The sequence below is a fragment of the Equus quagga genome, chromosome 4, assembly GCF_021613505.1.
Source record: "Equus quagga isolate Etosha38 chromosome 4, UCLA_HA_Equagga_1.0, whole genome shotgun sequence".
In the NCBI taxonomy this organism is placed as follows: Eukaryota; Metazoa; Chordata; class Mammalia; order Perissodactyla; family Equidae; genus Equus; species Equus quagga.
This window is the reverse complement of record NC_060270.1, coordinates 36,497,828-36,524,185: the sequence shown is the minus strand read 5'-3', so window position 1 is coordinate 36,524,185 and position 26,358 is coordinate 36,497,828. Positions and strand designations below refer to the sequence as shown.

Sequence of the window (26,358 nt, the reverse complement as noted above, 5' to 3'; positions counted from 1 at the left end):
GTGCACACGTTCTGCTTCAGCGGCCTGGGGTTCACCAGTTCGGATCCCGGGTGCGGACATGGCACCACTTGACAAGCCATGCTGTGGCAGGCGTCCCCATATAAAGAAGAGGAAGATGGGCACGGATGTTAGCTCAGGGCCAGCCTTCCTCAGCAAAAAGAGGAGGATTGGCGGCAGTTAGCTCGGGGCTAATCTTCCTCAAAAAAACAAAAAAAAAAGGTTTCAGCATAGTTTTTTGTTTTAGAATTTATAATAAAATTTGTGTTAAAGTTTTTAAAAATAATTTTTAGATTTTAAATTGTGATAAAAAACACATAAAAATTTATCATCTTAACCATTTTTTTTTGAGATTGGCACCTGAGCTAACAACATCTGTTGCCAATTTTTTTTTCCTTCTTCTCCCCAAAGCCCCCCAGTACATAGTTGGATATTCCAGTTGTAGGTCCTTCTGGTTGTGCTATGTGGGACACCACATTAAGCAGTGCCACGTCTGCACCCAGGATCAGAACTGGAGAAACCCCAGGCCGCTGAAGCAGAGCGTGCGAACTTCACCACTCAGCCATGGGCCGGCCCCCTATCTTAACCATTTTTAAGTGTACAGTTCAGTGCTTTTAAGTATAATCACATTGTTGTGCAACAGTTCTCCAGAACTTTCTCATCTTGCAAAACTGAAACTCTATACCCATTAAATAACAACTCTCCATTTGCCCCTGCTACCAGCCCCTGACAACCACCATTCTTTTTTTATGAATTTAAATACTTCATTTAGATATCTTAGATACCTCATATAAGTAGAATCATACAGTTTTTGTCTTTTTGTGAGGCTTATTTCACTTAGCATAAAGGCCTCAAGTTTCACCCATGTTGTAGCAAATTATATGATTTCCTTCCTTTTTAAGGCTGAATAATATTCCATTGTGTGTATATACCACATTTTGTTTATGTATTCATCCATCGATGGACATTTGGATTGCTTCTACCTCTTGGCTATTGTGAACAGTGCTGCTGTGAACATGAGTGTGCAGATAACTCTTTGAGGTCCTGCTTTCAGTTCTTTTGAGTATATACCCGGAAGTGAGATTGCTGGATCATATCGTACTTCTATTTTTCATTTTTTGAGGAACTGCTATACTGTTTTCCATACTGGCTGTACCATTTTAGCATAGTTTTAATATGTATTTCTCTCATTGTGAGTGAGGTTGAGCATCTTTTTGTATTTAAAAGAAACCTGCCCTTTTTTCTGTGAACTGTTTATATTCTTTGTCCTTAATGGATTTTTTTCTATTATTAATTTAATAACGTCTTTTACTTTTTTGCCTCTGAGTTTTCCAAATTTATAATCTAATAGTCATTGGTTCAGGTTTGGAGTAAGAGTGCCTGGGTTTGAATTCTAGATCTGTTAATAGATGTGCAATCTTGACTGGGCAAGATACTAAATATTTCTGAGTCTCAGTTTTCTTATCTGTAAAATAGGAATAACATTGAGTTGTTATAAAGATTAAATGAGATGATGTATGTTAAGCGCTTAGTATAGGGCCAGTATGATAAGGCAAGAAAAAGAAATAAAAGGCCAAAGTTCAGAAAGGAAGTAAAACTCATTACTCACACATGGCATGATTGTGTACATAGAAAACCCTGTAGAATATAAAGACTATTTGAACTAATTAATGAATTTAGCAAGGTCACGGGTTATAGTCAATATAAAAGATTGTATTAGAAAAAATTTGAACAGTTAAAACAATTAGAAAATAAATGAAAGCATCACCATTAAAAATTATCAAATATATAAGAAGAAATCTTGAGGGGTGGGCCCCGTGGCTGAGCGGTCAAGTTCGCGTGCTCCGTTTCGGCAGCCCAGGGTTTCACCGGTTCGGATCCTGGGCGTGGACATGGCACCGCTCATCAGGCCATGCTGAGGCAGCGTCCCACATGCCACAACTAGAAGGACCCACAACTAAAAATACATAGCTATATACCGGAGGCCTTTGGGGAGAAAAAGGAAAAATAAAATGTTTAAAAAGAACAGAAGACCTCTATGCTGAAAACTATAAAACGTTGCTAAGAAAAATTAAAGAAGACCAAAACAAAAAGTTCAATGTATATATATATATATACCATGATCATGCATTATAAAACTCAAAATTGTTAAGATGCCAATTTTCCGTTAATTAATGTATAGATCCAGTGCAATCCCTATCAAAATTCCAGGAGGAATTTTTGGACAAATTGTCAAGCTGATTCTGAAATTTATCTGGAAATGCAATGGATATAGAATAATGAAAACAATCTTGAAAAGGGACAACAACAATCTTGAAAAGGATTTATGATATGTGATTCCAAGACTTAACTATAAAGCTACAATAATCCAGTATTACCCTAAGGATAGACAAATATATCAGTGGAACAGAATCGTACATCCAGACACAGACCCACATGCATAAGGTCAATTGATTTTTGATCAAGGTGGCAAGTCAATTCAATGGGAAATGGATAGTCTTTTTAAACATGTTGCTGGATCAAATAGATTTTCTTATAGGAAGGAAAAAAGAACCTTCACGTCTTTCTCACTCCCTACACAAAAATTAAATAGATATGGATCATAGATGTAAACATAAAAATCAGAACCAGAAAGCTAGAAAAAACAAAATATCTTTGCAATCTTGCGGTATGGAAAGATTTTTTGAGTGGGACACTAAAAGCACTAACCAAAAAGTGAATTAAATAAAATTAAGTGAGATTGTGTACTTACTGCAAGACTTCTCAGGACCTTAAATATGTTTATGTTTCTAGTAAGAGGGTCATACAGCATTTCTCAAAGTGTTTCGCCACAGAATCCTTTTTCATCTGAAGCATTGAACTAAAATGCAGGAGTGAGTATGCCACAGAACATACACGGAGAAGTGTTGCTTTGGTTCTCTCCTCAAAACATACTATTTTTGAGACCTGTAATAAGTTAATGATCATTTTCTCCCTCTTGAGTGTGAATTAATGTAATTGCATCCATTTCAACAACCAGAATAAAGAGAACCCTTCTGCCAAAAGAACTGTGATCACTCCCCACTCCAAATTGACTGGTCAGCCAACCAACTGTTACAGTTTCTATTATTACCAGTAGGATTATAGACAAGTATCATATTAGGTTGGAATTCACCATAGTAAGAGGAATAAAGACTGATTGAAGGTGCAAAGCATTTTGCATTTTCCCTGCTGCTCGTTCCATATACTTGTTTGGCCTGCTCTGCCTCACTGCCTGTCAAACTCCACGTCGCCAACCTTTTGCTTCTCTCAGATTGCTCAACTCCTATAGCTCTCCCAGGTCCTAATTGCTGGAAGGGCTTTTTGCTGTGGCATTCCTACTTTCTGACTCATAGTTCACCAGATTCCTCCACCTGCTGTTGCCGCCCACGAACTGATTTTCATGGAGTACGTTTGTCACGTAAGAAGTAGGAGAAGAACCAGAAGAGAAAGTAGAAGGAATCCAAAACCAAACTTCACCTAAATCAAAATTTGGCCCAAGGCTCTCCCCTGTTTAGGGCAAGAGACCTCAGGAAGTAGTCAGGATGCTTTGTAATGCCAGTAGAAATACATACTGAAAAGAAAGTTTAAGGAAGTGTCCCTATAATGTCTCTGGATTGTAATTAAAACATTGAACTACTGTAATAGATATTAGTTTGTCCTGAATGTGCAAAGCTAATAACATTTCCAGATTTGGAAATGTCGTCTGTGTCATCGAAATAGAGCTTGCTAGAAAGACTGTACATGCCTAGAAGGAGCTTTAATTTTAGATCTGCCACTAATTTGCTTTTTGATAGTAAGTATATATATTTCTTTAAAGAGAAAAAATTGCCCTCGTCCTCATTGCAAAAATACATCTAAATAAATATGTATGTGTGTGTCTATGTATGTATGTATGTACACACACACATGTACATACATACTAGACGCTGTCACAGATGCTTTCCCATGTGCTGTCTCATTTAATCATCTCTGTCCATGTCACAGCTTCCTCATCTGGAACATAAGATAATAATATCCACTCTGGCCTTCTTCACAGGACAACAAACGTAATGATAACCAGGTAAGAAAATATAGTACTTTGAGCATCACTCTAGAATGTAAGGAATAAATCATGAATGCCGTGTTGTGAGATGTATGCCAGTGTTACCATAGCAAAATGGTGTGATGGATCCTGGTCAAATTCATTTCAAAATACATGTGCAATACACACTTAGCAGAAACGATTTACACAGGATGTTTCACAGACATCAAAGATAATTATGGAACACCTGGAAAGCATAGAACAACCTTTTTTCTACTTCTCAATAAATGCAGCACAAAGTAAACACACCTTTCACAGAACTTTATGACACATTTCATCAAAGAAAAACAGTCAAGAGAAATACTTAGGCACATAAGTAAAAGCAAGATAACAACATAGATGACAATAAATGGAATTTTACGTTAGTAATTAAAAACCAATTTTTAGGTTGTATTAAGGTAGGATAAACAGAAGGATGAGAAGTACCACAGAAGAACCTGGAGTTGAGGGGGTAGAATGGATTATGCTTGTATAACTCTACTGCTTATTAATCTGGACGTGGAAGCTAAAAGAAACTTGATCTCTTTTCTAGCAGCCTGGTCTTTTATTATAATCAGAATGGAAGGTTTAAGAGCTACCGAACCCCACCTCTAGGCTGTCTTTCTATTGTTCTTACAGCTTTCAGAATTTAAAAAGATGATGGGGGTGGGGAACACAATGGCTGCCAGGTGTCTAGGAAACTACAAGCTTTCCTCACTGAAGTTCCATAAAATAACTAAGGGATCATAAACTAGCAGAAAAACTCATCAAAGAAGGACCATAAAAAGTTACAAATTAAAAAAGTGAAAAAGGCTCCTTATATAATCTATTTTCTGGAAAATGATTAGATAATTTCCATAGGAACAGAAATGAAAAACAAGGTGGCTTACATGACTGCTTTGACAAACTGAAAGAGAAAATAATTTTGCCAGAACTTTTTCCAATTGAAAGATTCAAGAATAAAATGTTCAAACAATACACTTAAATGATACAAGACACACATTAGAAGCAATCAATAGCAAATTGGAAATCACCAATATATAGGTGGATGTTAATAGTGTTGAATAAAGAAAAACATGAAAACCTTACAACCCAGTACAGAAGTTACCTTCACTCAATAGCATGTATTAATGAATTCTTCAATTTCGATATTTATTTTTTCTAGCATTCCCTTTTGATTCTTTTTTTAAAGATTTTATTTTTTTCCTTTTTCTCCCCAAAGCCCCCCCGGTACATAGTTGTATATTCTTTGTTGTGGGTCCTTCTAGTTGTGGCATGTGGGACACTGCCTCAGCGTGGTTTGATGAGCAGTGCCATGTCCGTGCCCAGGATTCGAACCAACGAAGCACTGGGCCGCCTGCAGCAGAGAGTGTGGACTTAACCACTCGGCCACGGGGCCAGCCCCTGATTCTTTTTTTATACTTTCCATCTCTGTGGTCAAATTCCCTATTCGTTTATGTTCCTCTTTTCTACTAGATCCTTTAACACAGAGAGTTATTGCAGTGGCAGTGATAATAATCCATACATAAGTTAAAACTCATAGAACTGTACACCATAAAAAGTCAATTTTACTGTGTGTTAATTTGCACACAAAAAAGTTATGACCTTGTTTAAAGCAAAAATAGTAACAATGTACAGTAGAGTTAGGAGGGTACAAAGAAGTAAAATATGTAACAACAAGAATGCAAAAGGTGGGAAGGAAGTAGTATAATATAATATAATAATAATAGAATAGTAAAAAGAGATAGACTGTAATAAGTTAAAGTCATATAATATAACCTCTAAAATGGTGATCCTTGGGGCCAGCCCCGTGCCCGAGGGGTTAAGTTCGTGCGCGCCACTTCAGCGGCCCAGGGTTTTGCTGTTTGGATCCTGGGCGCGGACATGGCACTGCTCATCAGGCCATGCTGAAGGGGCCTCCCACATGCCGCAACTAGAAGGACTCACAACTAATAATACACAACTATGTACCGGGGGGCTTTGGGGAGAAAAAGGAAAAATAAAATCTTTAAAAAAAGGAAAACAGTGGTCCTCAAAATGCGGTCTGCAGACCAGCAGCATCAGCATCACCTGGGATCAGCAAGGATGAAATTCTCTTTCTCTACCACAGACCTAACTGAATCAAAAACTCTGGCAGAATGGCACAGTCTTTCTGTGATTCTGATGCATGCTAAAATTTAAGAACCATCACTTTAGAGCAAGGGTTGGAAAACTTTTTCTGTAAAGGGCCAGATAATAAATATGTTAGGCTTTGTGAGCCTTATGGTCTCTGTAGTGTCTACTTAACCCTGCCTTCATAGCATGAAAGCAGCCACAGACAATACACAGAACACAGCGGGGCTATCTTCCAATAAAATGTTATTTATAAAACAGGCAACCAGCTGGAGTTGGCCCATGTGCTGTAGTTTGCTGAGTTAGAGCCACCGTTAATACTGACATGGCACATGCACACATACACGTACACAGATACAGCTAAAATACCAAACGGAAATAAAATGAAATATTAAAAAATACAGACAATCCTCACTTTGTGCAGTAATGTGGGACCATAAAAATGATCTTGCAAGCTGAAATCATGCAAAGCACTTTTAAGATCAATGGGAAAGATTATGATTGTTCTGTGACCTTTAATATCTTTTTGTCAAAACATTTTTGGCCAGGGTGATGGAGAGGAGGGTATTTTATTGACTGAAAAGGGGCATTCAGGAACTTTCTAGAGTTCTAGAAATGTTCTAGATCTTTTTTTGGGTGGTGGTTACATGGATGTATAGACTTATTGACATTCATTAAATCACACTCGAGATCTGTGCATTTCATGTATGTAAATATATGTCAATCAAAGATGTTTTAAAGTACAAAATGAGGGTCTGGAATAAAATCTGCAGCTCACATTGAGTGACATCCTTATTGTAGACAAAATAACATAAATTATGGGGAATAAGTATAAATTCTTCAGGAAGAAAGATGAAGACAGTTCAGGCAGAGGAAACATTTGCAACACTTGAGAAGAGCTATGGAAATGAATGAAGTTTGGGAAATACTGCTCTATGTGATACAGAGCAATCGAAAGATTTTCATCAAGGGAAGGAAATAATCAGACTGTATTTTAGAAAGATCAGTCCTGTATGAATTGAAGGGGAAAGAGATTAGTAGTAGGGAGGTAAGTTTAGAGGCTATTGTTACAGTCCAGTTGAGAGATGAAGAGAATCTAAGGCAAAGACCGTGGGAATCAAGAGTGGGGAGTAGGGGCTGCCTGGTGGCGCAGCGGTTAAGTTCGCATGTTTCGCTTCAGTGGCCTGGGGTTAGCCAGTTTGGATCCAGGGTGCAGACGTATGCACCACTTATCCAGCCATGCTGGGGCAGGCATCCCACGTATAAAAAAAAAAAAAAATAGAGGAAGATGGGCACAGATGTTAGCTCAGGGCTAATCTGCCTTAAAAAAAAAAAAAGTAGAGAGTAAACTTGGATGATGTTTAGATGGGACCAATTGGATTTAGTGCCTGACTGGATTTTTTAAAATATCGGCAAACATTTATGAGCCAGGCACTGGGCTTTGGGCTGCCATGCCTTATCTCATTTAAACTTTGCAATAATCGTATAGGTAGGTGTTGTTATAACTATCACCACCACCGCTGCCATCATCTCCATTTTACAGATAACGCTAGGTAACTTGCCCAAGGTTACACAACTTGAAAGTGACAGAGCCACAATTTGTATCTATAACTTCTCAGTAATAACTATTGGGAATTCTTAAGATAATTTATGTCCAAAATTGCTCAAATAATAAGGCGGACAACAATAATGGGAGACTAATTTCATGACCAAATGTAGAAGTCAAGCAAAGTATAAAATCAAAAGAAATACTTGATTTAAATCACATCCTTGGAACACACAATCTATGCCACATTTTGAAAGGAACAATTAAATAAAACTTCATGTAAGTATATTCCTTGCTCTCTATATTAATTTTTCCCAAAAAAGTCTTTAGCACCAAATATTGTTTATTACCATACATGAGAAAAAAATGTAAAATTGAAATCATATTGCAATATCATTAAAGAGTCAGTATTTTTCATATAAAATGTAGAAAAATACTTGTCATAAATAATATGATCAGAAATATTATAAACGAGAGATTAAATTTAATATCAGATGAAAAGCCTCTAAAGCACTGCTAAAGGAAAATTATATTGCATTAAGATCCTGAAAAAGTATGTATCGATGACACTGGTACATTTTACTGTTTTAACAATATCATTCAAAAAACATTGCCGAATAAAATTTTCAAATCATTTTTAATAGTCTGAGGATGAAATTAGTTGAAAATATACATTTGTCAAGCAAATATCCCTAATGAACATATACTCACTGATGAAAACTCGAGTTATGCCTAACAGTAGAAGGTGGTTCAATATCAGAAAAAGTAAGGCTGGTCTAGCCATTATGGAAAACACTATGGGGGTTCCTCAGAAAACTAGAAATAGAACTATGGTACAATCCAGCAGTCCCACTATTGGGTATATATCCAAAGGAAATTAAATCAGGATCTTTTTTTTTATAGGTGTACTTTTTTTTGGTAAGGAAGATTAGCCCCGAGCTAACATCTGTTGCCAGTCTTCCTTTTTTTTTTTTCTCCCCAAAGCCCCAGTACATAGTAGTATATCCTAGTTGTAAGTCCTTCTAGTTCTTCTATGTGGGATGCTGCCACAGCATGGCCTTATGAATGGTGTATAGGTCTGTGGTCAGGATCCAAACCAGTGAACTCTGGGCTGCCAAAGGGGAGTGCACAAACTTAACCTCTGCCACCAGGCCAGCCCCTGAAATCAGGATCTTGAAGAGATATCTGCACTCTGATGTTCATTGCAGTTTTGTTCACAATAGCCATAAAATAGAAACAACCTATGAGTCCATGGATAGATGGATGGGTAAAGAAAATGTGGTATACACACACACACACACACACACACACACACACACACACACAGGAATATTATTCGGCCATAAAAAAGGAAAATCTTGCCATTTGCAAGAACGTGAGTGAACCTAGAGGATATTATGTTAAGTAAAATAACTCAGAGAAAGACAAATACTGTATTATGTCTCTTATATGTGAAGTCTAAAAACATGAAAGTCATAGAAACAGAGAGAAGAACAGTGGTAACCAGAGACTGGGAGGTGAGGAAAATGGAAGATATTGGTTAAAGGGTACAGACTTTCAGTTATAAGGTGAATAAATTCTGGAAATATAATATACAACATGGGGACTATAGTTAGTAATAATGTATACTTGAAATTTGCTGAGAGAGTAGATCTTAAGTGTTCTCATCAAACACACGTGATAACTATACATACAAAAATGATAACTATGTGAGGGTGTGGATTATTTATTATTATTAATTAACTTGATTGTGGTAATCATTTCACAATATATATGTATTTCAAACCATCACATTGTACACCTTAAATATATGTAATTTTTATTTGTCGATTATACCTTAATAAAGCTGGAGAAAAATTTTAAAAAGTAGGGCTATTCATTTCATAGAGAGATATGATTTATTTAATATTATAAATGATGTTTAAAAATATTTGGCAGACTACAAAATATTTTTTCCAAATTTATAAATAAGAGCAAAGTAAATTTCCCAATTTTTTAAAATCATACATGCATATATCTTCACATTGTTTTTTGAGGCATGGGAAAAATTCTTATGTTTTAATGTTAAGTTTAAAAAGCAGGATACAAGACCGCACAAAAACTGTGATCGTAGCTAATTAGTAAAATGCAACTAAAAAAAGACTGAAAGGTAACGTACAAAAACATTCATTAACAATGGTTATTGTGGGGGAACATTTTTAGTAATTTCTTTTAATTTTTAAAAACAGAAAAAAGGCATCGTTTTTTTTAAAAGTCAGCACCAACCTCTTTGGAAAACCATGGCAATATCTATTAAAGCTGAACATATACCTCATCTGACCCAGAAGCTACTAACATTTACTGGACACTTCCTGTGTGTCAGGCCTTATCCCGAGCTCTTCATATAAATGTTGAATTGAAGTGGTGAGGGTGGACATCCTTGTCTTGTTCCCAGTCTTAGGGGAAAAGAATTTCATGTTTCATCATAAGTGTGGTATTCCTATAAGTTTTTTGTATATACATTGTATCAGTCTGAGAAGGTTCTCTTCTAGTCCTAGTTTTATGAGAATTTTTATCATGAAGCGGTGTTGAATTTTGTCACTTTTGCTGCATCTTTTGAGATGATCATATGGTTTTTCACTTTTGTTCTTTTAATGTTCTATATTACATTGTTTGATTTTTCTTTTTTAAATTTTATTTGGTTTATGTTTTAATTGCAGTAACATTGGATTATAACATTATATAGCTTTCAGATGTACATCATAATATATTTTGAATTCTGTGTAGATTACATCATGTTCACTACCCAAAAACTAATTATAGTCCACCCCCTCACATGTGAGCCTAATCACCCCTTTTGCCCTCCCCACTTCTCCTGTGGTAACCACCAATCCAATCTCTGTGGCTATGTGTGTGTTTGCCGTTTTTATCTTCTACTTATGAGTGAGATCATATGGTATTTGACTTTCGCCCTCTGACTTATTTCACTCAGCATAATACCCTCAAGATCCATCCATGTTGTCACAAATGGCCAGATTTCATCATTTCTTATGGCTGAGTAGTATTCCATTGTGTATAAATATCACATCTTCTTTATCCATTCGTCTCTTGATGGGCACCTAGGTTGCTTCCAAGTCTTGGCTATTGTGAATAATGCTGCAGTGAACATAGGGGTGCATGTATCTTTATGCCTTTGGCGTTTTCAAGTTCTTTGGATAAATACCCAGCAGTGGGATAGCTGGATCATATATGGTAAATCTATTCTTAATTTTCTGAGGCTATTCCATACTGCTTTCCATAGTGGCTGCACCAGTTTGCACTCCCACCAGCAGTGTATGAGGGTTCCCTTCTCTTCACATCCTCTCCAACATTTGTTGTTTCCTGTCTTGTTAATTATAGCCATTCTGACCGGAGTGAGGTGATACCTCATTGTAGTTTTGATTTGCATTTCCCTGATAGCTAATGATGTTGAGCATCTTTTCATATGCCTGTTGGCCCTCCATATATCTTCTTTGGAGAAATCTCTGTTCAGATCCTTTGCCCATTTTTTAATTGGGTTGTTAGTTTTTTGTTGTTGAGCTGTATGAGTTCTTTGTATATTTTGGATATTAACCCCTTATCTGATATATGTGATATGATATATTTCATTTTGTTGATGGTTTCCTTTGCTGTACAGAAGCTTTTTAGTTTGATGTAGTCCCATTTGTTCATTTTGTCTTTTGTTTCCCTTTCCCGGTCAGACATGGTACTTGAAAATATGCTGCTAAGACCGATGTCAAAGAGTGTGATTTTTCTAAATTAAACCGACTTTGCATTCTTGGGATAAATGCCGCTTTGGTCATGTCATATTACATGTTTCAGAAATTCCCTGGATTTGATTTACTGGTGCTTGGTGAAGCATTTTTGCATCTATGTGGGATGCAATGAGGAATATCAGTATCTATGATAGATATTGGTATGTAACATTCTTTTTTTGTAATGTGTTGTCATGTTTTGGTACCAGAGTAATGCTGATGTTCTAGAATGAATTAGAAAGTGTTTCCTTCTCCTCTGTTTTCTGAGCCTGTATCGATCACTATTATTTAGTAGTAGTAGTAGTAAATGGTGGTAAATATTTCTCTTATCCCCTGGTGAAGCTATGTGGGCCTAGAGTTTTCTCTTTTTAAATCGAGGTATAATTGATATGTAATATTATTTTAGTTTCAGGTGCACAGCATAATGATTCGATATTTGTATATATTGCAAAATGAACACGCTCAATAAGTCTGGTTAACATCTGTCACCATACATAGTTACATAAAAATTTTTTTTCTTGTCATGAGGACTTTTAAGATCTACTCTCTTAGCAGCTTTCAAATATGAAGTACAGTATCATTAACTATAGTCACTGTGCTGTACATTACATCCCCAGGACTTATTTATTTTATAACAGGAATTTTGTACCTTTTGACCTCCTTTACCCATCTAGCCCTGCCCCTAACCCCACGTGCCCTGCCTCTGGCAACTACCAATCTGTTCTCTGTATCTATGAGCTTGGTTTTATTGTTGTTGTTTAATTCCACATATAAGTGAGATCATATGATATTTGTCTTTCTCAGACTGACTTATTTCACTCAGCATAATGCCCTCAAGTCCATCCATGTAGTCACAAATGGCAAGGTTTCATTCTTTTTTATGGCTGAATAGTATTCCAGTGTGTATGTGTGTGTGTGTGTGTGTGTACATATATACCACATCTTCTCTATCCATTCTCCCATTGATGGACTGTTGTTTCTATATCTTGGCTATTGGAAATAATGCTACAGTGAACATGTGTGTGCATATATCTTTTCAAATTGGTGTTTTCATTTTCTTCAGGTAAATACCCAGACGTGAATTGCTGGATCATATGGTAGTTCTATTTTTTCATTTTTTTAGGAGTCTCCATATGTTTTCCATATTGGCCACACCAATTTACATTCCCACCAACAGTGCACAGGGGTTCCCTTTTCTCTACATCCTCACCAACACTTGTTATTTATTTTCTTTTTAATGATAGCCATTCTAACATGTGAGATGATATCTCATTGTGGTTGTTTTTTTTTTTTTAAAGATTGGCACTTGAGCTAACAGCTATTGCCAATCTTTCTTTTTTTTAAAGATTGGCAGCTGAGCTAACAATTGTTGCCAATCTTCCTTTTTTTTTCTTTCTGCTTTTTCTCCCCAAATCCCCCCAGTATATAGTTGTATATTTTAGTTGTGGGTCCTTCTAGTTGTAATACGGGGGACGCCGCCTCAACATGGCCTGATGAGTGGTGCCATGTCCGCGCCTAGGACCTGAACCAGAGAAACCCTGGGCCGCCGTTGCAGAGCGCACGAACTTAACCACTCCGTCACGGGGCCGGCGCCCTCATTGTGGTTTTGATTAGCATTTCCCTGATGATTTGTGATGTTTCATGTACCTGTTGGCCTTCTATATGTCATCTTTGGAAAAATGTCTATTCAGATCCTCTTCCCATTTTTTAATTGGATTGTTTGGGTGTTTGCTACTGATTTTTGTGACTTCTTCATATATTTTATATATAAAGATACATGATTTATATCAGATACATGATTGTAAATACTTTCTCCCATTTAGTGTGTTGCCTTTTCATTTAGTTGATGATTTCCTTTACTGTGCCTAGAGTTTTCTTTGAGAGAAGCTTTTCATTATGAATTTGATTCATTATGAATTCTTTAATAGACATAGGGATACTTAGATTTTTATAATTATTTTTAAGTCAGTTTAAGTAATTTGTGTTTTTCAAGATTTGTCCATGTTATCTAAATTGTTGCATATATTGGTGTAACATTCATAATATCTCTGTATTATTTTTAGTGTCTTCAGTATCTGATGTGATATTTCTTCTTTCATTCCTAATATTGGCAGTTTTTCATTTTTTTTTAATGAATAGACTTTATTATCTTTTTTAGCAGTTTTAGGTTTATGCAAAAATGAGCTGAAAGTTCAGAGTTCCCCTATTCCTCCTCACCCTCACCTGAATTTTCACCATTATTACTATCTTGCAGTAGTGTGGCACATTTGTCAAAATTGATGAGCCAATATTGATACGTTATTAGCAACTAAAGTTGAATAATGTCCCCTCCAAAATTTATATTCACCTGGAACCTCAGAATGTGACCTTGTTTGGAAATAGGCTCTTTGTAGATGTAATTATTTAAGTTAATATGACATCATACTGGATAGGGTATGCCCTAAATCCAGTGACCCGTGTCCTTATAAGAAGAGGAGAGGACACACAGAGATAGGCAGAGAGAGAAAGGCCATATGAAGACAGAGATGGAGACTGGAGTGAAGCAGCTGCAAACCCAGAACTGCCAGGACCCACCCGAAGTCAGGAAGAGGCAAGGAAGGATTCCTCCCTAGAGTCTTCATAGGGAGCGCGGCCCTGCTGACGCCCTGACTTCGCACTTCTGGTCTCAAGAACAGTGAGGGAATACATTTCTGTTGCTTTAAGCCACCCAGTGTGTGTAATTTGTTACAGCAGCCCTAGAAAACAAATGCAATATTTAACCCACATTCTGCTTACTGTATTAAGCCCATTGTAGTGGTTTTAAAATACGTCTACAAATTCTTTTATTTTTCACTTCAAGAAGCAGAGACTAATTCCTCTCCCCTTGAGTGTGCGCTGGACCTGATGACTTGCTTCTAATGAATAGAATAAAGGGAAAATGAGGATGTGCAGATTTGGAGACGAGGCCAGGGTTGGCAAACTATAGCCTGTGGGCTGGCCGCCTATTTTATTCTTATTGTTGGCCAACAATAAAGTTGTATCGGAACATAACATGCCCGTTTGTGTACATATGGTATGTGGCTGTTTTTGCACTAAAACAACTGAGGTGAATAGTTTCAATAGAGACTATGTGGTATGCAAGCCTACAGTATCTACTATCTAGCCCTTTAAGAAAAAGTTTGCCAATCCCCAAACTAGGTCATAAAAAGCACCACGGCTTTTGCTTGCCCTTAATAACTTGCTCTGGGGAAAGCCAGCTACCTTGTCACAGGGACACTCAGACGGCCCTGTTGAAAGGCCCATGTGACAAGGAACTGGGGCCTCCTGCAAACAGCTAGGTGAGTGAGCAATCTTGGAAGTAGTTCCTCAAGCCCCAGTCAAGCTTTCAGATGACTGCATCCCTGGGCAACAGCTTGATTCCAGCTTCATGAGAGGCCCTGAGCCAGAACCACCCACCTAAGCAGCTCCCAGATCCCTGATCTTTAGAAACTGTGTGAGATAATAAGTGTTGCTGTCTTAAGTTGCTAAGTTTTGGGGTAATTTGTTATGCTGCGGTAAATAACCAATTTACTCATCCTCCCCTTCTGCAGTTTTCAATGCAGCCTGTAAGCTGCTCTGTGTGTCTTTATCTATGCTATGGGCTTTTGCCATTTTAGAAACATACTGGGAAATGAGAACTTTATATAAGGAAATTCCCAGGTGACAAAGACAGGACTTTTGGGAAACAAAGGATATTGGAAGGCAAGGGCTATGTCTTCTATATTTTTCATAATTCTCCTTACTCATAGCACTATGTATGATCATTGCTACTGATTTTGATAATATCACTGAAAAGTATTAGGTTTGTAAATCATGCTTATTTGAGTCAGCAGGCAGAATGTTTGCTCTATTCCCTATTATTCATATAAAAAGGAGTATTAGAGTATGCCGCTGTAATCTTTATTAGGTGTACCTTAAGGGTTTTAGTTGTTTTCCATAAATGTAAACCAAGTTGTCTCTAGCTGGGATGGTGTCGAGTTGTGTGGGTGTATTAGTTTTCTATTGCTGCATTAAGGTATTATCACAAACTTTGTGGCTTAAAACAACACACTTATTACTTGATTTCTGAGGGTCAGGACTCTGAACGTGGCCTAGCTGGGCCTTCTTCTTAGGGTCTTACAAGGCTTCAGTCAAGGTATTGGCTAGGGCTGGATTCTCATCTGAAAGCTCAATTGGGGAACTCATGTGGTTGTTCACAGCGTTCAGTTCCTCGTGGTTGTAGGCCTGAGAGCTTCATTTTTTGGGCTTTGGGGACTTTTGTTTTGTTTTTTTGTTATTATTGCCTCTTGGCCAGAGGCTGCCCTCAGTTTATGGAGGCCACCCATACTTTCTTGCCATATGGAGTTCCCTAACATGGCCATAGCTAGCAAGGGAGAGACTCCAGGAGGACGGGCACTGTGGTTTTATATAGCATCATCACATAATTGTGTACATGTAATCACACACATCCCAGCACCTTTACTATATTCTCTTGATTAGAAGCAAGTCTCACTCACACTCAAAGGGAGGGATCACACAAAGTTGTAAACATGAGGAGGTGGGGATTATGGGAGCTACTTTAAGAATATGTCAGCCACAACGGACTTGGAGATCATGCAAATCCGCCTTGCCAGGTGGAATTAATGTCTTACCAAAGATGGTTTCTGTACCTAAAAAGGGAGTGTGGTATATTGTTTATTTTTTTCCCCTCCTCTGTGCTGCAAATGGATGACGCCCAGGAGGATGTTGAATAGAAGAATAGAAGATAAATGAATAGAAATGGGACAATAAAAAACAGGGAAGGTAAAAGATATACCTAATCCCAAAACATACCTTTAGTCTAGAAAATACTGTAGCTGAAAACAGCTTGGCATGCAGCTAGCTAGACTGACCCTAAGCAAAGGCTTCCTGCTTATGAGGAGCCTAAGGTGCTGTCGCCAGTAGCATAAAGGGAGCCCAATTCTACAAGATCACAGATATAGTGTAAAAAGTGCTATTATTTGTTCCTTTTCAATCATACCTGCATAGATTAAGTTCACATTTTAGTAAGACCTTAGGATAAGAAGGACAACAGTAGATGTGACAGATCCCAAATCTACTTTGATTTGTGACATGCATGCATTCATTCATTTAGTGAATTGCTTTTGAATGCTTACCATATGCAAGGCCCTTTGCTCGGTGCTATTCAATTTTACATGTGGTTATGGTGTATGTCAATGGGAAAGAGTACCACCACTACCGGCTATACCTGCCATTGGTGTGGGAAGATGGATTGAGGCAAATGTGCCTAGTTTCTGCCAGCCCTGGTATATTGTGTTATTTCATGAAGTTTGGTGGTAAAGGACAGGAAAGTGAATAGGTAAGTCAGAGGGAAATTTGAATAGGGGAGACATGGACATGCTTATAGGCAAAGGAGAAACCCAACCAATAAGAAGAGCCAGAAGACGATACATTTATGTATGCCAAAAGAATCTGTTACATAGTAACATAGTAGGTGCTCAGTTATATTAGTTGTCTTACCCTTCTCCTTACAGTCTCTCCTCATCTTTTCTTAAACATATATTACACTGCTCTATAATGTGTCATATATGGTAGTAGATACTATAGTAACCAAACCTCTGACCCCTTTCCCTTTATGTCCCATCCAGCTTGGAAACATCATTAGTCATTTCAGCAATCACTTCCTCCCAGTCTTACTTCCTCCACCCATTGTCAACCTTTCTCCTTTGTGCTGTCAACGCAAATAATCCATAACCAACCTATAAATCAAATTTGGGTTGAGTTTATTATGAGCCAGAGTGAGAATTATAACCCAGGAAGGCCTTAGAAGGTGTTCCAGAGAAGTCTTATATCATTTTAGAACAAAGAAGATACATTAAACACACCCAGGATACATTTGCAAAGAGAGATTCACTTGCAAATTAGCAGGTCAACATGACCATGATGCCAGGAAAGGGACTAATCTGTGTGTTACCCATAGGGTGTAGGAGGGGAGGTATGCATTCTTTATCTCAAGAGATTCCTTACTTTAATGAATAAGTAGATGTACGATGTATGTTTGATAGGCCATAAATCAGGCTTTCTAGTTCAAGTCAAATCAGTTTTGAACTCGAATAGTTACCCCATATACCTCAATATGTGAAAATTTCTTGTCATGTTCTCCTTTTGATTAATAATCTTTCAATAGAAGGCACTGCTGATCAAAATATTGTCCCTCAGTGCCAGGGTGGTTGCTGCCTGCCCTGGGTCCATCATGTCCCTCGGTGCTAGGCTTTTATTTCATTGATTTGCCCAGTTATCCATGTTGGGGGGAACAGTCAGATATAGTGGACAAGCATAGAGGTATATATTAACAGGGGAAGTGTTTCATAGGCTATGTAACTTGTCAGTTATTTTTAGATTATCGCACAAACATTGCACATGTGCTTTTACATGACTTCTTACAGTTACATTGTTTATAACAATCATAGAAGAGGTAATCCAATGCTCCAAATGATTAGCTTAAAAATGAATTCTTAGGCATAGCCTTAATAAAAGGGGATTCATTCAGGGTTGTAGGATACATCAACCATCTCAAGTTTCTGAGCAATCATTACTCTAGCTTGCATGCCAGTCATACAACACTGAGAAAACAGTAATTAGTTTGAATATTATGACCAATACAAGAATTCCAAGGAGTAATAGAAATAGGAATTGCAATCCAGGTCACAAATGGAAGCCAATACCAGAAGGGAGCCAACCAAACAAATCAAGACCAGGTATAAGATTGCTTAAGGCATTTACCTGCTTTGTGTGTGTGTGTGTGTGCTTTAGCAGAGATGACACATCGGAAGATTCCTCAGGTATAAAAACACAGCATTTGTTTGAATGATTTATATGTACCACCTTGGGATGCTGTAAGAATATCTAAGGCCATTCTATTTTGAAGGACAGCCTTTCTCATGAAAGACATTTCAGTATTTAATAAGGCTATTCCTGTTTGACCACTGTTAAGGGCCTCTGTATGTGATATGACATCCTCTAGCCCCAAAGGAGGAACAACTAAAGCTAGCTTCTTGGTGGTCATACCAGTGGAACACTGAATGAGCCCATCTGGCCTTAAAGAGAGAGGGACTGGCAACAGGTGTTAGCTCAGTCTGAATCCTTCCCTGCATCCAAGGGAAACCCAGGGTGCGGTGTTTAGCCATCCAGGCAGTAGCTAAGGATAGGGATTTTTTTCCACATTGAGTTCCATTATGAGCCACCCAATAAATGTCTGGCCTTCAAGACCAGTCTGTTCCAAATTAGTCACTTTCTTTAAGTATAATAGTATTTTGAAACCTCAAATGGAACAATTATAAAATAGGTATACAGTTTAAGCATAACAAAGGTTTAAATGCGGAGACACAAGGTTGGGAATACAGGCCTGGTCTGGAGTCTTGGGACAGCTGTCTACAACAGATACTGTCTTCTTCTCATCCTGGTGTGGTCCTTTCCAACAGGCTGCAGAGAATCTTTCATTTGATGCCTCTTTTGATAAATAAATTCTCCAGTTTATAGCCCATGATTCTTAAGGTCTGGAAGCTCTGTGAAAAGAATCAGCTACCAACCTTTCATTTAAGCATCTCAATGGGACCCTGATAACAATGTAATATCTCCCTTAAGCAAACTTCGTTCATATGTTTCCTCATCTAATTGCATAGGGCGTCCAGTTATTATCTCGAAAGGAGACAGCCAATACTTAGCAAAGGGCGTAGATCTAAGACTGAAGAGGTTTTGGCCATGAAAGATTAAATGCTTCTGAAAGCTTTGCCAGTTAAGTTTTGATTATGCTGTTAGTTCTTTCCACCAGTCCTGAGGATCAGGGATAGTAAGTGCAGTGGAAATGCTGCATTGTTAGCCAAATGTTACAAATAGATTTAATTATTTGTCTGGTGAAATGAGTTCCCCGGTCACCATGTAACTCAGTAGGAATTCCTCAAACAAGAATTATCCTTTTCAATGATAATTTACCTGAAGCCGTTGCTCTTCTGAAGGAAAGCCCTCAACCCAACATGAGAGCATATGGATCATTACAAGATATTTATCCTTGAGAGGGTGGCATTTGGACAAAGTCCAATTGTCATACCTCAAAGGGTCCTTTAGGAAGGGGAAAGTGGCCTTGTGACTCATGAAATAGTTTCCCTAGATTATGTTTTGGGCTTTATGAGCCACTGTGGGAGAAAGTTTCCAAAAGTATTGTTTTCCCCCTTTTCTTGCACCTTTATTTCTTCTCTTCTGTGGCAATTTCTTGAGTGTATAGAAGGAAACCTTTTAGTGGGTTACCAGAGTTAATAGAAAATAGCAGGCATTCTTGAGGCTGGACAGCTTATCCAGCTTGATAACATCTTTGGTTATAGTTTAAGTAAGACCCACCTATAAACCAATTAAATAATAGAATGCAGTAGTGGTTTATTCCCCTTGTGATGTTGGAAGCAAGGTAGCAAGGTTAAAATAGTGAATAATCTTTACCTACACAATATAACGTAAGAAGGTTTATCGTCATTTACTGGACAATGCTTCCATGCAATTTAGCATACCAAACAAGCCTAATAGTATCCCCCCCACCTTTATAGGAAGAGAGAACAAATTCCTCTGAGAAGTCTCAGGGGCCCTCTGAAAATACTTAGAGAAATTCTCGTCCTTCTTCCAGGTCAAAAGGAAACCTTTATTCAGGATTTGAATATTTTGGGGGGAGGGAGGAGGAGCTTGTCAAAAATATCAAACAATTTTAAAACACTTGGTCAAACAAGATCAAGTGTCTGCTCATCTTGTCGCTATGAAACAGTCAAGGGCAAATAGAGCATATCCTTTTTGAGAGAGAAAGGCAAATTCTAATTCTTGTACAAGCTTACTTTTTATTAAAACTCATTTACTTAATTGGATTTACTTAATCTTAGCCAACTTGACCAGGCATAAAACTCTCAGACTTTCTCTTTCACAAATCTTCTATAACTTTCTTTTTACATTCAGAATTTGTTCCATGCTTTCATTCTGCCCTGCTAGTACTTTAGAACAATTTTATCTTTCTTAACCCAACAAACAAAAATACTTCCATTCTTTATACCTTCTTTACTGAAAACATATTTTACTTTCCTTGTATATAGAGCTGTTTTTCTTATTAATTTTTAGTAGCTTTAATTACATATATCAGTTAGAACTTTTAACCCTTACAGACCTTAATTTCTAAGTAAAAACTAAGTAAGCAATTATAAACTTTCTTTTACATTAGCATTTTGGGGCAAATTTATAACTACCTTTTATAATTTCTGGAAACATGTTACCTTTGTAGTATAATCTTTCAGTAAAATAGAAGACATGTTTACTAATAGACCCAAACACTTTTTAGTTTCTCTATAATAAAAAGCCAAAAGTAAATAAACTTAGATACATTTAGCAATGTTTCAGTATTTTATCTTATTTGAAAATGACCCAGTTGCTCAACAAGTTTTTATCATTTAACTTAATTTAGCAAAACTTGAAAGTTTTAAGTTACCAAAAAGAATTTGAAAGCTTTTTTCTAAGTATTCAGACCATAAAATATAATTATTGTACCCACAGACTCTTACCCATTTTTATCTATCTAAATCATTTGTGTCCAAGAATTATGTTCAGATTACCCATAAAAACTTCATGAGACATTAGACAAAATTAGCTATCATTTAAAGCTATTATTTTGCTGATGAATTTGTAACAGATAACAAGAGCATATTTGACTATTAAACCCAGGCTGCATGTCTGCATCATATCCAAATACTGACAACTCTGAGGACATGCCTATTTCAATCAAACCAACAAACTTAAACAAGCTTTTATTTACCAAAGATTAATTTGTCTCAAGTTAACTTGAAAGACATTGGGTTAATTTCTATTACGTTCAGAATTTAAGTAAGTGCTTACTTTAAGCCAATTAAACAGAGCTCTTAATTTTGTCCATACCATCTGGAGGTGAAGTATCACACATGTATAACATACATATAGACACACATATACAGGTCTCCACAGCTATTCTTTTAAAATTACTGCCATGAATCAGGTACAGTAATATAAAGCTCCCTAGTTATGAATCCAAATTTTGTTTTAAGCCTTTTTACTAATATTTGTGAGGAAGACACTAAAGATGCTAGATTTGGGGTGAGGCTGTTGTTATGGCCGTTTTTCTGGCCTTTTTTAAAATTTTTCTTCAATTTTAGGAATTGGTGATGAACAATTGGTGATGAGCTAGATAACAGTTCCCAGAGAGGTGAGGCCATAATCCTTTTTAAGATAAAGGAACTGAGTGGAATCTGAACTGCCTCTAGAACTGCTTTTCCAGTCTTACAGGGATTTGTAAGTTGAGGGCACCTGTCCAATCCCATCACCCTAATTTGCTTTTTTTCCCACTGGGTGCTTAGGTTTAATTTAACTTAGGGAAGAAGGTCTGAAAAGAAAATTCCTATCAGACTCAATATCAGCTTCCAGTTTGGCCAAATTTCTGATCCTAAGTTGCTTAAATCCTTTCAAATACCTTGTTGGTTTCAGCCAGGACAAACAGTAACTGAACTGGTACTGAACAGTTCCAGTAATCTTTAGTGTAGCAGTTTCCCAGAAAACTTCTCAGAGTCTCATTAACTTGTAGATTATGGGGGTGTCTGTAAAGTCATGGCCTAATATATTCCTTTAACTACTATTTATAACAATTTTCTATTAGCTTTTTGCAGCAGAACTTTCAATAAGATTATTTTGGAATGTTGAAGTTTTTGCTTTTTAAGTGCACTTTTAACTGATCTTATCTAATCAGAATGTTCCTTCTAATGGCCAATGTAATTCCCCTGAGGCTGGCAGCAGCTTGGTAGGACCCTTAGCCACGAATGGAGCACAACCCACATTTCTCTCTATCTCTGACCACAAAACAGGGTGTGACCGCATTTTGTCTGACCATTTTTCAGGACCTCTAACCTGACAATTATTAAGCCAAGCCCTGAGGACATGAAACAAGCTGGGTAAAATATTTTTTTCCTGTTCTTTGTAAATATTTACAGCTTCCAGAACCTTTGGTTTTTGAGCAATTGTGCTGGAAGTTGGTGAGCTTGACTCAAAATTTCTTTGTTACCTGTCTCTTAAAAAGGAGCCCCACAGTGGCCACTGTAATTTCAAATTATCACAGGTTATCTTGCCAGCCAATAACAGCTATCCTTATTTCATTAAGCATTTGCAAATCACAGCGTGAAGCCAGCTGGAGTTCGGAGGTGAGGCTGCCTATTTGGGAGCTCGATTTCCTGCTTTTCTTTTAGTTTTGTTTTGCTATAAAGTCTGAACAATTCCTAGGGACAGTGTAGTGGGTCAGAAATGTGCTGCTTGTGAGTGTTACTCCCTAAAGAAAGGTTGTAAACTCTCTCTTATGTGCCTCAGTTTCTCCCACTGACAGCCTAAAACTGCCATGGGGGCTCAGAGCTCGGGTAACCAACCCTCATATGAGCTTCCCTGGACAAGCCTTTAATTAATTAACGTGGATGATAGGGGAGTTCTTTACGAGACTGCTACACATCATGAGAACTCAACCCTCCAACACTCCTGCTAAGGTTCTCAGTCACCTGAGAATGCCTTTTGGCTGGGAGGAGCAATGTCCCTTTTCTTCGGAGCTGAACACATCAGTCACTCAATTCTCTATCAAGCAGTTTGTTCAACTTTATATAAACACAAATCTTTACAATTTAAAGCCAAATTAAAAAGGTCAGCCCTCCCCATTCACTCCAAAGTTCCCTCTAGACCTCCCTGGCCTAGGAAATTCCTCCTAGCTTCCTCAGCCCTAGGAATTCCCCCTAGGTTCCTCTTACCTAGGGTATGTACCAGTACCCCCTTAAGACACCTAGTCTTAAGGTTTGAAACAACTCAGATAAACTCTGGACCATCGACTTAAAATAAAGAGGTCCTGGTTTCAGGAGAACTCGCCAGAGTCATCTGAAGAATGCAGTGATGTGGGAGGGCTCAATGGCCCCTGTTAGTACTGAATGCCAGTTCAGTGTAGATTCCAGGTGGTCTCTGGTGGGTTTCTCTGAAATCCTGCTGTAACTACGCCAACAAATGTCGCCGCAAATAATCCACAACCAACCTATAAATCAAAATTGGGGTGAGTGTATTATGAGGCAGAGTGAGGATTATAACCCAGGAAGGCCTTAAAAGGTGTTCCCGAGAAGCATGGGTTTCAATACAGTCTTACATCATTTTAGAACAAAGAAGATACATTAAACACACCCAGGATACATTTTCAAAGAGGTGTTCAGTTGCAAATTAGCAGGTCAACATGACCATGATGCCAGGAAAGGGACTAATCTGTGTGTTACCAGAAGGGTGTAGGAGGGGAAGTATGCATTCTTTATCTCAAGAGAGATTCCTTACTTTAATGGATAAGCAGATGTACGATGTATGTTTGATAGGCCATAAGTCAGGCTTTCTAGTTCAAACTGAATCAGTTTTGAACTCAAGTAGTTACCCCATATACCTCAATATGTGAAAATCTCTTGTCAGTGCCCAACCCAGAGGACCTCCCTAATCATGTTTTCTGCTGCCATGTTGATTGCTTTGCCACCTCAGTTGGGTCCTCACTGCTGATTGGTGCCTTTAATTCATATCTATTAGCATGTCCCACAGTAGCTATCCAAACTTCCTCTGTTCCTTATGATTCCAACTCTATCATCCTTCTCTTTCACCAGGTGACTTGTGCTTCCTGTAGTGGGGTTTCTCAACTTCCTTTCTACTCACCTCATAATCTTTTATAGCCATCCTCACTTTTCTATTTTCTTGCAGAACAAAGTGAGTAAATACACACACACACACACGCCCCTACCTTCTGGTCAAGGCTTTTAGTCCCAAACCTTCCCACCTCCTCAAAGCTTATCTCAGCCATGACTATCCCTCACTCTAGTGAAAAGACACATTACCTACTATAGCGTGGTATATTATAGAATCATTTCCAGGTCGTCTATGCCTTGAAATTTAATATCTCTTTTAAAATTAGAGGGGGAAAAAAACTGTAACAAGTTTTTTAAAGTTAAAATAATTTTAAAATGTTTAAATAACGAACATTTATTAAATTAGCAACTTTTAAAACTTTATTTTTTCCGAAAGTAATACATTTGTACTTCATAGATAATTTAGAAATTCAGATTAAAAGAGAAGAAAAAACATCACTATCCCTACATCCAGAGATAACCATGGTCAACATTGTTTATATTCTTCTAGTTATTTGTATGTGTTAATCCCATGGTACCTATTCTCATGTCACCTTCCTCTTTTCACACTGTTATGAATATTTTTATCTGTTCTATAATTTATTTAACAAATCTTCCCTGTAGTGGTATTATGTTGTTCCCACTTATTTTTGTTTTAAATAATTATGTGATCAAATCTTTATACTAGACCCTTTTTGCAAATTCCTGATTATTCGTTTAAAATAAATTTCTTGAAGTAGAATTTTGGATCAAAGGATATTTACATTTTAAGACTACTGATAACTCGTTTTTTTTTTTTAAGATTGGCACCTGAGCTAACATCTGTTGCCAATCTTCTTCTTTTTTTCCCCCTTCTTCTTCTCCCCAAAGCCCCCCAGTACATAGATGTATACATATTCTAGTTGTGAGTGCCTCTAGTTGTGCCATGCTAATAATACCTCTTGCCAAATAATTATACTTCAAAAAAGTAGCAACAATTATTTAACCACCAGCAATGTATGCAAGTGTTTGTTTTCCCACACCCCTTCCAAAGCACTGTATACCATCTACAAAAGCAATCTTAGCTGCTTTGCAAGTAGAAACTTGCATTTTGTGTTAATCTCATTTTGTTTTAATTTGCATTTCTTTGATGCTGAAGTTGAATATTTTTCTTATTGGCCATTGTGTCTCTTTTGTGAATTGCCTGTTCATGAAACTTTTTCTCCTCCTCCCACTTTATTTGTATGTTTATCTACCTTGATAATTTTAAAACTCACAATTGTTCAAATTAATGAAAGTTTATTTAATACGTCATTTTTCTGGTAGCTCTGAATTGGGTTTTTCTCAACACAAAGGATAGACTTTTTTGCGTTTAACATAGACTAGAGAAAAAAATCTATGATGTATAAATGTGTGTGTGTATATATATATCTGAAAGATATAAAGAGAAGGATGATAGAGTTGGAATCATAAGGAACAGAGGAGGTTTGGATAGCTGCTGTGGGACATGCTAATAGATGTAAATTAAAGGCACCAGTCAGCAGTGAGGACCCAACTGAGTTGGCAAAACAATCAACATGGCAGCAGAAAACATGATTAGGGAGGTCCTCTGGGTTGGGCACAAAGGAGGAAGGGCCAAAGTGTACAATGGGTGGAGGACGTAAGACTGGGAGGAAGTGATTGTTGAAATGACTAATGATGTTTTCAAGCTGGATGGGACATAAAGGGAAAGAGGTCATTCAGTTTGGTCACTATAGTATCCACGACCACATATGACACACTGTAGAGCAGTGTAATATGTTTAAGAAAAAAAAGTGAGAGACTGTGTAAGGAGAGGTACCCCTAACATGACAACTAATATAACTGAGCACCTACTATGTTACCATGTAACAGATTCTTTTGGCACACATAAATACATCATCTTTAGGCTCTTATTGGCTGAGCTTCTCCTTTGCCTATAAGCATGTCTGTGTCTCTCCTTTTCAAAATTTCCCTCTGACTTAGCTACTCACTTTCCTGTCCTTTACTACCAAGCTTCTTGAAAGAACACTGTATACCAGAGCCGGTAGAAACTAGGCATATGTGCCTCTATTCCTCCTCCCACACCCATGGCAGGTATAGCCAGTAGATAGATGGTGGCACTCT

The 26,358-nt window shown here is 37.5% G+C and overlaps 1 protein-coding gene across 7 annotated transcripts in view; it reads left to right on the top strand.

Annotated features, from left to right (window-relative positions):
• The window catches only part of MAP3K13 (mitogen-activated protein kinase kinase kinase 13), a 152,333-nt gene that overhangs the window by 24,188 nt on the left and 101,787 nt on the right, over nucleotides 1-26,358 (top strand). For 6 of the 7 annotated variants that reach the window (XM_046659754.1, XM_046659756.1, XM_046659752.1 and 3 more), the window contains exon 2: nucleotides 4,003-4,078. The exons of the other annotated variant lie outside the window; for it this stretch is intronic. The gene's annotated coding sequence lies outside the window, so the exon portion shown is untranslated. The remainder of the gene's footprint in view (nucleotides 1-4,002; nucleotides 4,079-26,358) is intronic. 7 annotated transcript variants of the gene reach the window in all.